The sequence below is a fragment of the Hemitrygon akajei genome, chromosome 5 (genome assembly GCF_048418815.1).
Source record: "Hemitrygon akajei chromosome 5, sHemAka1.3, whole genome shotgun sequence".
Classification (NCBI taxonomy): Eukaryota; Metazoa; Chordata; class Chondrichthyes; order Myliobatiformes; family Dasyatidae; genus Hemitrygon; species Hemitrygon akajei.
In genome coordinates this window covers 142,731,987-142,741,659 of record NC_133128.1, presented here as the reverse complement: position 1 = coordinate 142,741,659, position 9,673 = coordinate 142,731,987, and the positions used below count along the sequence as shown (strand labels likewise).

At 42.4% G+C, this 9,673-nt stretch overlaps 1 long non-coding RNA gene across 10 annotated transcripts in view; it reads right to left on the bottom strand.

The window, feature by feature from the left end:
• Positions 1-4,104: 4,104 nt before the first annotated feature.
• LOC140728253 (uncharacterized) overlaps positions 4,105-9,673 on the bottom strand; it is a 65,135-nt gene continuing 59,566 nt past the window's right edge. For all 10 annotated transcript variants that reach the window (XR_012099031.1, XR_012099030.1, XR_012099032.1 and 7 more), the window contains one exon: positions 4,105-4,674. This is a non-coding gene — a long non-coding RNA (uncharacterized lncRNA). The remainder of the gene's footprint in view (positions 4,675-9,673) is intronic.

Below are 9,673 nucleotides of genomic sequence, written 5' to 3'. Positions count from 1 at the left end.
GGGGTGGGGGTCAGAATCAGCCGATCTCAGCTCTACGGAAAACGATTCAGTGGAGCTCCCATCACTGATTGTAACTTCTATGTTCAGACCACTATGCATCGGGAGCCCTGGCCCCGGCGTAGCCCAGACCTCGCTGTCTATTGGGCAAGTACCACATGACTGGTGCCAACACGTAGGATTCATGAACCCACATCACTTTATTTTCTCTCACTAACATGGCCACCTTTTCCTTTAGTGCGCTATGGCTGCCATGGGAAGAGCCCATGGAAAGCACTAACTTGCTTCCTACTGGCATGGTGCTGCATTCACCCTGTAACCAGGAGCTTTCAACGAATTGCACAGGGTGCAATTTCACAGGATACCTGGAACCGTGAGACTTCACAGAGACAAAAGACCGGGCGAATGGACGGATGGTGACAGGTGAAATAGAGAAAAATGAGAAATGGTTGATGTTACACTTTGGAAGGACAAATGAAAAGGGACCTAAAGTAAGTCCTTTGTGCATAGTTTGTTGAAACCGGCAGGGCAGGCAGATAGAAAAAGTGACGACATAAACAAATGGGATACAGGACTTTAGAAATAATAAATAGAGGGATGGAACAAAAGAGCACATGGATGATAAAAAATGGTGCGTTATGGTGGAGGAAAGGGTTAGATTGAACTTTGAGTGCTTTAAGAAGTTGGCATAACATCTTGAGCTGAATGGACTGGACTGGACTGTGCTGTAATATTCTGGTTTAAGTCATTGGGAACCTTCACAAGGTATCATTCCAGCCACAGTTGGAGTGTTGCATCCAGCTCTGGCCAAAACGCATCTTCCAGGAACTTGTAAAGGCATTGAGGAAGTGATCTACCAAAATGATTCCAGAAATGAGGAACTTTGGCTTCACGGATGGACAAGAAGAGCTGGGTCTGCTCTCCTTGGAATCAGATTGCAAAGAGATCTGATAAAATGATTCAAAATAAATGTATTATCAAAGTATATACAGTATATGTCACCATGCACAACTCTGAGATTTATTTTCTTGTGGGCATACTCAGTAAATTGAAGAAACATAATCGGATCAATGGAAGACTGAAAGACCACATCCAACAAAGCGATCAAACAGCCAAGGTGCAAAAGACAACAAACTGTGCAAATACAGGAGAAAAAATACTTCTTTATAAACCAAAGTTTTATTTGCTACAGTGCTCGCCTACCGTTTCTGAAGTTAAGATAAGCAGTACGAGTATGATCAAAGGTAGCTTCTGTCCCACTGTTATACAGCTATTGAATGGTCTCCGGTATGAAAAGATACCCTGGACTGAATTTTATTTTCTGATTTCCTGATTATCTAAGTCCGTTGGTATCTTCCTCACTATCAACCATCATCTACTTGGAGGAATAAACAGTCGATGTTTCGAGGCACGACCCTTCGTCACCTCGGCCCAAAACATCAACAGTTTATTCCTCTCCTTAGATGCTGCCTGAGCTACTGAGTTCCTCCAGTAGTTTAGGTGTGTTGCTCTGGATTTCCAGCATCTGCAGAATCTCAATATCAACCATTCTGCATTTGTGACTGCCTGAAACCATGGATACAAACCACAAGAAACAAACCTTCTTTCTCTCCATCTAGGGTAAAGTTAAAGCCAGAAGTCCCACTGTGCAAAAATTAGTGAAGAAATGGTTAATGTGTCTGTTGAGAATCCATTTCCCTGCTCCTGTAATGGAAGCATTAACATTTAAAATAATCAGGCCAGGAGAAGATAAAGGAATTGTTCACAGGCACGTTAAGCATTTATGCACTAATTGTCACAGAATGTACTTCCAAGGCTGCAAAATATTTGTTGCTTAGACTGGTAAATTAAGTATTTCTTGCCTGTAAAACAATAGCTGATTGAGTTTGGCCTGACGACATTGCACTGGCCAAAAGCCACATCTTTAAGGCTTGTAACACAGTTGGATAGGCAGTTACATGGCCTGAAGAGTGTCACGCTTAATGTTAGACTAGGGCACAATAATTATTTCTATTTTTTTTCTTAATTGCCTACACCTGGAGTCTATTAATGTGTGAAAGCTCAAGTGTTAAGCCTGGATATTAATTGTGCACGAGAATGCAAAGGCACCTTTCCTCAGTTTGAGCAGTTAAACAGTTAGCACCAGGAGCTGCAGGGGAGGAGGGAATTTTCAGGTAGGTTCCCTGCACCGTGCGTGTAGAACTGAGAGCGCAAGTAAGTCAACAAGGTGCTGCATTTAGGGTGGACTGGGCAATTTCACACATCCAGTAGCTGAAAGATTATCTGGAAATATGATCTCGAGACAGATTCTACCCATCATTATCAATCAGTTATGCTCAATGCTGTATGTCTATGTGACACTCTTTAAATAGGTTCCTCAGCAAGTAACTTTATTGACTTTCTAACAAAATCCAGTTCTCAATCTTCTGTTTCATGTCATCTTGAGGGAACGAACCACAAAGTGCAGCTAAGTTACAGCCTCCAGAGGATGAATGGCCTACCTCTCTTTATTTTCTTTACCCTGAAATCGAGGCTGCCTAAGGAAGTGCAGCATTAACCATGGTTCTACCTACTCTCTCAGAAGGACGTATGAACAACACATATCCCACAATTACAAAGAAACATTACATAAATGCAAATATTTCTCTTTTTTCAGTGTAGCTTGACTTCATCAGGGAACAATCAAGCGATTATATCCATTGACAATAATGTTATTTTTGAAATCATATTTATCTCCAGGGATTGGTCTCAAGGACCACTTTGAAGCAAATGAAGAACATGTGGAAAATGAATTCTTATTTAACACTTGAGAAGCTAAATAGCCTGGATCATTGAGGAAAATGGTGGCACGCACACACTCGACCACAGGCACTTCCCACAAGAGTGCCAGCAGGTTCAGGATTCCTGCATGCACGTGTGTGTACCTAGATGTCCCAAATGTCCTGCTAGCTACTTCTCCGGGAATAAACAACTGTGCTCTGGGGGCAGTGTCTGTAGTTGCAACAATTTCCCAGCTCCTGTGTTTGGGACTCTACCTGAAATATATGCAAATGGATAGACCATGGCAAAAGCATCTCTGTTGAACCTTGTGGGAAGGATTGGCTATAGCGGCTATGTGGGATGCTTGTCAGCATTTTACATTTATATCATTGTCTTAATTTACTTTAATGCTTTGAAGAGTTTTAAATATTTTCACGTTTTTGCGTTTTGTTTTTTAACTTTTAAAAATGTTTAGTTTATTTTAAACCTCTTGGATAATCAGAACATTGCAATAGTATTGGAATGCATTTGAAGATTCCCAATGGCAGAACCATTCTACATTGTTCTGAGAGCTGGTTAAGCAGGGACATGCTTTGTTCTATATTTGGGTTGCAGCATTTTTGTAGGCAAGGCCTAATTTACATTCCCCCTACCATTCATGAGTCTAATTATCATAGCTAAATTATCTAGACTATCCTGAAGAACGACAACATGCAGTTAGGAGTTGGTCAGAAATTGGACCTAATATCATAATTGGGCAGAGGAGAGATCAAGGAAGAGGATAGAGGAAGCCCCATAGATACATTGGTGAATTGGTTTATTATTGTCACATGTATGGAGAAAAGCTTTGTTTTGCATGCTATCCATTAGGACCATTTCACCACATCAGTGCGCTGAGGTAATACAAAGGAAAAATAATAACCAATGCAGAACAAAGTGCTAACATTACAGAGGAAATGCAGTATTAGGTAGACAATATGGTGCAGGGTCATAACGAGGTAGACTGTGAGGTCAAGAGGCCATCTTTTCATACTAGAGACCATTCAATAGCTGTATAACAATGGGACAGAAGCTACCTTTGAGCATACTTGTACTGCTTATCTTAACTTCAGAAACACTAGGAGAGCACTGTAGCAAATAAAACTTTGGTTTATAAAGAAGTACAGGAATAGTGGCAATTTCTAAATAGATGAAATGACACATGAGGCACCCCAGTGATAAGGACTGGCACTGATGTCATCCCTGTTGCCTATCCACAGATTTGGAAGCCAGGAAAGTAATATCACTGTTAATGTTTTATCACAATTAGCAACACAGCCCTAGAAAAACAGAGAAGTGAGACAGAGAGGTAGAAAATGAAATTCTTTATTCATATGTAGGACACGGGGGAAAAACAATGGCATCAGCCTGACAATGTGGAATTTTTTCCTGTTCACAAAAACTAAGATAAATTCAATCCAGCTACTGTAAATCATGATAGGTCTCATTAATCACTATCTACTTAGGATTCAATATCCTTCAAGACTGAGGATGATTTGCTCCCACTATAGTTTTGTGGGTTCAGAGTGTCTCGCATGGAGACATCAGACTTTTTCTTCTGTTCATGGAATGGGTTGCTTGTGAGGCAGTACGCACCAGCCATCCCTTAAACAGAGCGCCCCTGTGCACCTGATGCATGGACTTGAGGTTCCCGGTATTATTCTTAATGCCTCTTCTCAACTTTGAGTGGTCATGGGCCAAAGGTTTGCAGGAATTAGTGGAAAAGGAGCACTCCTTCGAGGAAAGCTTGAGCACATCCTTGAATCTTTTCCTCTGACCACTTGGTAATCTTCTCCTGCGACAGAGCTCAGTGTGAGTGCCTGTTTCAGGAGACTGGTGCTGGCTGGGTACGCGAACAATATACCCAATGCCAGACCCCTGAAACAAAGTTCAAAGTAAACTTAAAAATTATCAAATTACACATATGTCAACATATACTGTGTTGGCGCGTGGCCTAGTGGGCAAGGCATCAGACTAGTAAACTGAAGGTCATTGGTTCGAGCCTCAGCTGAGGCAGCGTGTTGTGTCCTTGAGCAAGGCACTTAACAACACATTGCTCTGCGACGTCACCGGTGCCAAGCTGCATGGGTCCTAGTGCCCTTCCCTTGGACAACATCGGTGGTGTGGAGAGGGGAAGGCCTGCAGCTTGGGCAAGTGCCGGTCTCCCATACAACCCTGCCCAGGCCTGCGCCCTGGAAACTCCAGGTGCAGATCCATGGACTCTCGAGACCAACGGATGCCACCACCAACATATACTACTCTGAGATTCATTTTCTTGCAGTATAACAGAGAAATACAATAGAATTAGTGGAAAAACTACACACCAAGGCTGACCAACAACCAATGTGCAAAAGAAGGCAGAAGTGCAAAATAAAAAATAAATAAACAGGTATCTAAATAAATAGATTAATAGATGGATAGACAGATACTTGCTACTATGAACAGGAGGTGCTGCCTCGAGAAGGCAACCTCCATCAACAGATAACCCCACCACCCGGGCCATGCCATCTTCTCACAGCTACCATCTGGCAGGAGGTGCAGGAGCCTGAAGTCCCAAACCACCATGTTCATGAATAGCACCTTCTTCCATTCGATTCTTGTACCAAACCCTAATCATTTTAGCAACACTATGATCATTTTAATCATTTTGCACCACAATGGCCTGTCTTGTTTTCTTGTAAAAATGGTGTATAATTTATGTTTTTCTTGTTTTATATAATGCCATGTGCCTGTGATACTGCTAGTATGTTTTTCCTTTCACCCACGTATGCGTGCAGTTGTGTATATGACAATAAGCTGACATTAACTTTGAAGGCTATTATTCAGTAATTAGACGGAAAGAATGACAGAGCTACTCAGCATGAAAATAGGCCCTTTAGCCCAACTTTTTGTAATGACTAAATTGCCGTACTGATATAGTCCCTTTTGCCTGCATGTGGATCATTTCCCTCTAAAACTTTCCCAACTGTCCACATTCTCTTTAAATGCAGTAGTTACCGGTACTTCTACCACTTCCTCTGGCAATTGCAAGTTTTCACTACCCAGTGTGTGGAAAAAATTGTTTCTCAGGTCCTTTTTAAAAGTTGGACTGCACCCAATCAGTGAATGGGAGCACAAGAAGAGGGGCAATTTCGCTTAGGTCCACAGTTGAAGATTTAAAAAGGCAGTGCTTCATGGCAGTTTTTGGAGTTGGATGACGCCCCATCAGTGAATGGGATTCATTTGAAAGAGTGAATAAAAATAAGGCAGGGGCAAGTGGAGTGGCCATTGTGTGAGTGAGCCACTGACAAAGTAGCTTTGGCTCATTACGCTTGGATGAGGTGAGTATCTGGTACGTTTCTTCATCTTTTAGGGCAGAGTTAGTGCAGTGAGAATGGCTCCTGGAGCAGTGTATTTTTCTGTGTGTGAGATGTGGGAATTCTGGGAGACCTTCAGCCTCCCGGATAACCACATCTGTACCAGGTGCACCAAGCTGCAGCTCCTCGGAGATCGTGTTAAGGAAGTGGAGCTGCAACCCAATGACCTTCAGCTCATATGGGAGAATGAGGAAGTGATAGATAGGAAATGCAGGGACGTCGTCAACACTAGGCTGCAGGAGGCAGGTATCTGGGTGACAGTCAGGTGAAGGAAGGGAGATGGGCAGCCAGTGCAGAGTGTCCCTCTGGCCGTTCCCCTCAATAATAAGTACACGGTTTTGGATACTGTTGAGGGAGACAGCCTACCGGGGAAAGCTGCAGTGACCAGGCCTCTGGCACTGAGTCTGGTGCTGTGGCTAGAAGAGTAGAGAGATGAAGAGGACTGCAGTAGTGACAGGAGATTGCATAGTCAGAGGAATAGAGACAAGATTCTGTGGACGTGATAGAGACACCTAGATAGTATGCTGCCTCCCAGGTGCCGGGGTCAGGGATGTCTCAGACTGAGTCCATGGCATTTTACAGGGGGAGGGTGCAGCTAGAAATCTTGGTACATATTGGAAGAAGTAGGGAAGGTGAGGAGGTCTTAGGGAAAGATTTTAGTGAGCTAGGTAGAAAGCTGGACCTCCAGGGTAGTAAATTCTGGATCTCTGCCTGTGCCATGCACCAGAGGATGATCAGGCAGATGAACATGTGGCTGAGGTACAGGTTCAGGAGGCAGTGCTTCAAATTTCTGGACCATTGGGATCTCTTCTGGAGAAGGTATGACAAAAGGGATGGGCTACACCTGAACCCAGGGGATCAGTGCCCCTGCAGTCAGATTTCCTAGAGCTGATGAGGAGGATTTAAACTACTTTGGCAGGGGGTTGGGAATTGAAATGATAGGGTTGAGTTTGGGGTAGTTGGTTTACAAATAGAGGCACTACGTAGTGAGATTGCTAGCAAGAACAGGCAGATGACAGGGCAACAGTGCAGTCAATGGGATGAGTTGCAATGTAAAATGGAGACAAAATCGATAAGGGTGATGAATACAGGACTGAAGGACCATTATATCTGAATGCATGCAGTAAACGGAATATTGAGGATAAATTTGTAGCACAGTTACAGATTGGCTTGTATGACGTTGTGGGCATCGCTAAATAGTCTAGTGTAGATTTTTTTCTGTGTTGTTTTCACGTAGTTCAGTGTAGTTTTTGTACTGTTTCATGTAGCACCATGGTCCTGAGAAACATTGTCTCGTTTGTACTGTGTACTGTACCAGCAGTTATGGTCGAAATGACAATAAAAAGTAACTTGACTTGGGAAAGAAGATATTGCTGCAAACTTAACATGGAAGGATACACATTGTATCAGAAGGACAGGCAGGAAGTCAGAGGGGGCAGGGTGGCTCTGTTGATAAAAAATGAAGTCAGAGAAAGAAGGTGCAGAATCATTGTGGGTAGGGCTAAGAAACTACAAGGGTAAAAAGACCCTGAGTTACATATGAACACTAGAGAAGGTGTTCTCTACAAATTACAATGGAAGATAGAAAATGAATGTCAAAAGGGAAATGTTACAATAATCAGGAGATTTCAATATACAAACAGATTGGGAAAATCAGGTTGGTGCTGAACCCCAAAAGGGGGATTCTGTAGAATACCTACAAGATGGCTTTTTAAAGCAGCTTGTGGTTGATCAGCTATTCTGGATTGGATGTTGCACAATGAACTGGAATTGATTAAAGAGCTTAGGATAAAGGAACCCTTAGGGGCCAGTGATCATAAAATGATAGCATACAACCTGAAATTTGAGAAGGAGAAGTTAAAGTCAGATATATCAGGATTATAGTGGAGAAAAGGGTATTACAGAGTCATGAAAGAGGAGCTGGCCAAAATTGATTAGAAGGGTACACTAGCAGGGATGACAACAGAGCAGCAATGGCTGGAGTTTCTTGGAACAATGTGGAAGGTACAAGCTAGGTATATCTCAAACAAGAAGAACTATTCAAAAGACAGGATGATGGAACCACGGCTGACAAGAGAAGTCAAAGCCAACATAATTGCCAAAGAGAGGGTATGTAATAGAGCAAATTTTAGTGGGAAGTTAGAGGATTGAGAAGCTTTTAAAAACCAACAGAAAACAACTAAAAAAGTCATAAAGAAGAAAACAATGAAATACAAAGGTAAGTTGGTCAATAATATTAAAGTGGATACCAAAAGTTTCTTCAGATATATAAAATGTGAAAAAGAAGTGACAGTAGATATCAGACTGCTGGAAAATGATGCTGGAGAGGTAGTAACGGGGGGACAATGAAATGTCAGATGAACTGAATAAGTATTTTGTATCAGTCTTTATGGTGGAAGATATTAGCAGTTCGAGAGTGTCAGGAAGCAAAAGTGAATGAAGTTGCCATTACTAGGGAGAAGGTTCTTGGGAAACTGAAAGGTCTGAAGGTAGGTAAGTCACCTGGACCAGATGGTCTATACCCTAGGGTTCTGAATGAGCTGGCTAATGAGATTGTGGAGGCATTAGGAATGATTTTTCAAGAACCATTGATTCTGCCATGATCCCAGAGGACTGGAAAATTACAAATGTCACTCCACTTTTCAAGAAGGGTGAGAGGCAGAAGAAATGAAATTATAGGCCAGTTAGTCTGACTTCAGTGATTGGAAAGATATTGGAGTCAATTGTAAAGGATGTGGTTGTGGGGTACTTGGGGCACAGAGAGTAGTGAACCTGTGGAATTCATTGCCACAGGCAGCTGTGGAGGTCAAGCCATAGGCATATTTAAGGCTCAGGATAATAGATTCTTGATTAGTCAGGGTATGAAGGGACGGGGAGAAGACAGGAAATTGGGGCTGAGAGGGAAATGAATCAGCCATGTTGAAATGGTGCAGCAGGCTTGATGGGCCAAATGGCCTAATTCTGCTCCTATCATTATGATTTTATGGTCTAAATCATTCCCCTCTCACTTTAAATCTTTGCTCTTCAGTTTTGGACTCCCCTACCCTGTTGGAAAAAACATTGGCTTTTCACCTTATCTGTGTCCCTCATGATTTTATAAGCCTCTGTAAATTTTTCCCTCAGCCTCCCACATCCCAAGGAAAAAATGCCGCTGTCTATCCAGCTCCCTTTTACCCAAATCCTCCAGTCCTGGCGACATACCAGTAAATCTCATTTGCACCCCTCTGGTTTAATGATCTTAAGGGAAGTTAGCAGAACGTCATCGTTTATTGAGAGAGGAATTGAATGCAACAGTACGGAGATTATGCAAGTTTATATGGCATCGCTGAAACTACATCTGGAGCATTTAGAATAGCATTGGTGTCATTTAAGGATCTTAGTGTGTCGGAGGCAGTTCAGAGAAGGGTTTACTCGGCTGAGAGCTAGAATAGAAATGCTGTCTTATCAGGAAAGAACATGGAGTATAGAACAGTACAGGCCCTTTGGCACATAATATTGTGTCAACCTTTTCACCTACTTTA